We start from the raw sequence: 6,000 nt of genomic DNA on the forward strand, positions 1-6,000 counted from the left end.
CATGAGCTGATCGTGAGCGTGTGTGAAGTCCATTTCAGACCGGTGACGGTTTGTTCTCTTTTAAAATAGCTAAACCTCCATTTATAAGGTAAGTCGGACTGTTAAAAATCGCTTTGCGGTGAAGCGTCAAATGGTGCCTTCTGGGCAAAATGTTGGGAGGTCTGATTAGTTAAAAGTTTACGTGCGGAGTGGAGACAATTCATTTGAACGTGTCGTACCTGGTAGTAAACTGACTGAGGAATTCTTTGAGAGTTCTCTTAAATGCCCTGTTATTCTCAGCGACATAATGTCTAGTGAGCCACCTGACAGTTATGTTCTCTCTAAATGCCCCCTAATCTGTGTCCTCTAGTTCTGCACTTTTCCCATGACAGCACTTTATACCTGGCTAATTAGGTTTGAGGTAATGGGCAGATCTGACTCCTACTGACACAATCTAAGTGCTGTGCATGCCACGAGCTAGAGTGTGTTTTTCTGGACTGGTGTTTTCGATGTTTATTGAAACATTTTATTTGTAATGCAGCTATATTTCGCCCGCACATTGATCAGCACCAAATTTTTATTTAAAAGAAATGTACTAAAGGACTCCTATTGCTCTGTGACTAAATTCTTTAGAGACATGCCTGTACGATCTACTTTTCTGTCCTGATATAGTTCTTGTTTTCCGTGTGCTTGTTTCTCACTGGCTCAGGGTTCTCTTTTCGTATCATGGTCACAGGAATCCAACCCTTATTTTCCAGTTGAGCTGTCATGGGATTTGGAGGCACATCCAAGATTTTTCATTTGTCTGTTTGTGAACTGGGTTCATGTCCAAGACTGACAGAATATATAACCCTGCCTCCAACCCTTTAGAAAATAGCATGGATTTGTCCTGTACAATACAGACAGCACTGCTTCACACTGCAGAACTGGTGTGATCGAACGTGAAAACGCTATCATAAAAACAAGAGTGTCATTCATTGAACGTCAGATAAGTTACAATGCAGAAGAAGACACATTTAGTTGCTAAACTTTATAGTTCGTGGTTGCTGAAGCTTTTAGTAACCTATCTAGTTTGCTAAAAGTTAGTTCAGGTGGGTAGCTGCGTCAGCATGCGAAGGCTGCAAAGGAACAAGTAATAGGTTTATTCCATGATGAAAAATGAAGAAAGAAAACACAACGTTTCGGCCCGAGTTGGCATAAAATCTGAATCACACGATAACTCAGAAGCGAGGTGTTTTCATTTTCTCCCCAAGTCTCATCATATGTGGGTGATCTAATACTTTATCTCTTTGCTAAAATTGTTGATGCATTTTTAACGTTTAATAACCTGGCGAGCACTACACAGAAAACAATAACTGTGATGAACTTTCTGTTTTATAATTGGGCTTTCTTTTGGTCGTTTTCCCACTGGACTGCATTGATTCTGTTAAAAAAAAATGACTTTCATCAAGCGATCACGTTGTCACTCAGCTGACAGCAGGATCCAATCCGGGTTTTCGCAAGAGCCACCTGACAGTCGAGAGTCTCGCCGGAAGAGGAGAAAGGAGAAGGAGCAGGAAGGACAAGTTAAAAACAGATTCTCTGCTTACACCGATATGTGCATGACTCGGTAGAAACTCTTTATATATGGAGGATTAAGCCTGCTAAAACCTACACACTCCACCCCAAGAGCGATAACTGTTATTCAGTTTATGAAATATTGTATTTGTTTCATCTTTCACCTGAAAACAAGCTGTTTTTCTTTACCGCGGAAGCGCCGTGCTTCGGTTAGTAACACCCGGGACTAGATTTTTTAAAAACAATGTATCAGAAAGTTTACAGGTGTTTTTTTTTAACCCCATGCGGCGATAGTAAAAATATGTGAGCTGGTCTACACCAAAACATTCAAAATTTTTCGAGGAGAACTAATGTTGCATAACCGTTCAATTGTTCGTTTGTAAGTGCACTATGGGAAATGTAGTTTTGAACGAAGGTAAAATTCCATATAAAACAAGGTACGGTCAGATTCATTATTGTCTTTATACTCTTTGCAAATAATTTATGAAAGTCGAGGACTAAAACTGTGAATACTGATGTTAAATAGTTTTGGAAATTATGTTGTATTTGCACAAAAGCAGTGCATTAATTCTAAAGAATAAACGACACAAGAATGTCACCACCTGTGCTGTTAATTTCCTTATAGTACAGTAAAGCAATTCTATTATTAAGTGAAGATACTCAAGTTCATGGTAATAATGCCTGAAGTTCCTGTAAGATGTAATATAACTTCCGCCTTGAACAAGAATAATTAAAATTCGTTTTTCGAGTATTTAGAGATTGTGTTGATGAGTGAATTCAGTTTCGGTTGAATTCTTTGTTTTAAAAAATGCAAACACTTTAACCTGTTAAAATGGAATTTTTTCGTATTTGTATTTACCTGCCAGGATAATATATCTCTACAAATATACAAAAAAAATCAACATTTGTGCTTACTATTTTGGGGTGAATTAAAATATGTTTATTAGCATTTGATAATCCACAGTTCTCTTATTTATGGTATTTTTACATTATCACACAAAGCTTAGAATTTTACCTTTTCAGGAACGTTTATTTGAATTGTTTGAGAAATTGTTGGTCATTGAGTTATAGTTATAATATATATTGTTTTGGTTGAGTACTGCATGTATACGGTACGATGTAAGGTGTGATCTGGAATTTAATCCAAGACCCAACAGTTGTGAAGCAGGACTACTAACCATCACATTACCTGTGTTACCAGGGTGAAAAACAGTTATAATGTTTCTTTGTGTTTTAAAAGCACACTAAATGCACATAGAAAACCATAGTAAAGCTATTTAAATGCATAACGTAAACAGTAAAATGCAAAATGGACACAAGTTGATTTTCATAACTTATTCTTTTGACAATAAAAAAGAGAATGAAATGATTATTCTGAATTGGGTATGATGTAAATCCCCTGAGACATTATGTATAGTAACATACATTTATGACCAACTGCTTTAGAATGGTTAGCTGTAAAACCACTTGTCTTCACCCAGCATAGCGCAGATATCATTGCAGTGGAGGTCAGGGTAGCTGGAGGCCCATTTCACAAAGCAACCCAGGTTGAGAGAATGAATGTGCCGAGGGACTTTTTGATGTTTGGGCCGGGCTGACTGGGGTCTTCTGACAGTCGGGTCAAAGTTCTTTTCCGGGACTGGATGCTGGGGCTGGAACTCTTCGGCGAAGTACGCAGGAGGCCGAATGCTGCGATTCCTTTCCCTGAAGAACTCCTCTGGGATCGTGTTCCCCCAGATTCCCAGCAGAGACTTTTCAAAGGCTGTTAAGGGCCCCCATAGCTGGTAGATTTTCATCCTACAACATTACAAAAACACTGTATGATCTTGTGGCTACAAAATTGACTGAAAGGAAGGTAAATATTTTATTCATTTACAAGACTACAAAGAGTAAATAAAGCTCAGAGGGCCAAGAACAAAGAAAGACGCATCTTCCGTTGTAGATTTTCCCAGCTTATTTTGGGCAACTGATTTGGTCTTCTTCATATTCACACCTTCTACATTATCAGTAATTTTGCAAACAACAGGTGATATTTTCCCCAGATTTCTGATGTGTTTGCTAATACATTACTGACCCAAGAATCTTAACAGATCTTGACATTAAGCAGGTGTGAGCCTGGTCAGTACCTGGATGGAAGACTACTTAGTAGCTAATTGAGCCCAGGATCTCATCTGCCAGAGAACAGGGTATCAGCTTCAACAACATGGCTGTGTAAAGTGTTCCATACTACCACAACCCTTAAGTAAATAAGTGCCTCCTTTTTCATAGATGAGGCACACCTGCACTTTAAATGCACCTCTGTGTAGTTACTACTCATGTCGTTTAAAGAATCTTTCACAGAGTGCTCTGAGTCGATGCTTTAAAGGATTTTGAATACTCGGGTCCCCTCTTTACTCTTCCCAAAACTAAAAAAATTCTGTTTCTTTATCCTGCCAAGTGTTTAATCCCTAGTATGATGCTCTTCCCTGGACTGATTCCATAACAGCAATATCTTATTTATACCATGGTAACCAAATTTGTAGAAAATATTCTAAATGAGGCCTTACTAGTGCATTATACAATGCACAGATGAACACCTCAATACTTCCTCAATATAGATTAATTGATTATAAAAGACCAACACAAATGAATCTGAAATATTGTTTCTGAATATGAATCTGAAATATTATCTAATGCCACACAAAGTTGTTCCTAAGATCATTCTTCCTAGAGAATGTGGTAAGGTGTATGTTGGGAGCAGCAATCATAATTCTTCGAATGTTAGTATATCCTGACATCATCCAGAGGTCATTCCATCCTTACAATGGAAATGTAAGAATTAATGGTCATAAAACCGAAACTTTCAAGTTTACCACAGTCTATACTATGCTGTTCTTGAAGCCATTATCAATTACTTATATTAAGAATTCAGCTATCTCACTTTAGAAAAGACAAGAGCCATAAAGTGCTGGATTTCAATGGAGTGTTATATGTAGAATTGTAGTTACTAAACTACTATTTTTAAAAGATAATCTTCATTAATCTTAATTGCAGCAGCACTACATCATTTTCTGCTCTAGTGTGATGACATTGACACTCTTTTACTCAGATTCTACACAAGTATTCATTAATGATAATTCATTAATGATAGTTATTGAATGTTCTTACCTTCTGAAGCTTCTGCACAACTTTAAGGATCTTTTTTTTTCTTAGAGGTGTGTCTAGATTTTAAAAACTGCAAGAACTTTCCATTTATTTTAGAAAGTGTTTTTGTTGTTGCTATGCTTTCTAACTGTACTTTGTGATGTCACACCTCAATGATGATGTCACATAGTTTCTTTTTAAATATGTTTATAAATAATCAAGTCATGGTGTATATTTTTCATGTTTCTGAACATCACATTATGATCTGGAATTTAGAGTCCCAATTTTAAATAGTATCTGCCTAACAAGAAATTATAAGTGCAGACATAAATCCTATAAAATATATTTTAAAGAAGCCGGAGAACCAACATCAGCATTTATGTTCCAACAACAATTATGTTCCAACGACCATCAACCTTTGCAGAAATTCTGTTTTCATTACTACAACACGCAGTGTCAAGCAATTTGCATTTATGCTCTCTTGTTCTTGGTTCACTACGGAAAAAAATATGAAGTTACCTATTGGTTAGTACTTTTAAATAAAAGAACTATTAGCTCGGTGATTAGTTTAATAGTTGAGGTAGCAAACAGTATTAATGGTGACTTAGTTTAAATGTAATTACTAAATGTACTTGTTTATGATAGTTTTATGTATACAATTTTCAGATATTGTTCGATTAAAAAAAGTTCCATGAATTCAGTTTGTCTAATGCAGTAGGATGGATTTAATACGCTTGTTAAGAAGTTGTAAGTATTTCACTCATCAGTTTATTGTCTTATTACAAAAATAAGATCACTTAATTAGCTATATACAATTTCTTGCATTAGGAATTTGTCTTTTCACATACCCCAGCTTGCTCTCCATGAGACACACAGACAGGGAGAGAAGCTTGGGGTCAGAGCACAGGGTCAGACATTTATACAGCTCAAGGGCCTGACAGAGTGGGATTTCTCTGCCAGCCAGGGGATTTGAACCGGCAACCTTCCAGCCACAGTCGCAGATCCTTAGCAACAGTACACTGAACAGAATTCACCTTTGTGACCATTTTTATTTCCTCACATTGCTGCGACAGAACATGCAGAAAATATCCCGCTAGATACCGTCCAGCCTGGCACAGCACACTGTTGTAACAGTCTGTGAACCTTTGCCCCAGTTTCTTGCAATCGCCACATAGGAACTCAAATGATCTGTTTTTAGTTTCTGCACCGCAGTAAAAGGACCTGCGCTTTCTCCTTATTGGTCACGCTTTCCCATTGGCTATAAATCGAAAGTCTGCTTTATAATTGGTTTACCGTGGGGGAGTTCCTAAGCCCTCCCCACTCCCCTACTTTTCTTTCCCG

This window comes from Atractosteus spatula, chromosome 25 (assembly GCF_055471065.1).
Source record: "Atractosteus spatula isolate fAtrSpa1 chromosome 25, fAtrSpa1.hap1, whole genome shotgun sequence".
Taxonomy (NCBI): Eukaryota; Metazoa; Chordata; class Actinopteri; order Semionotiformes; family Lepisosteidae; genus Atractosteus; species Atractosteus spatula.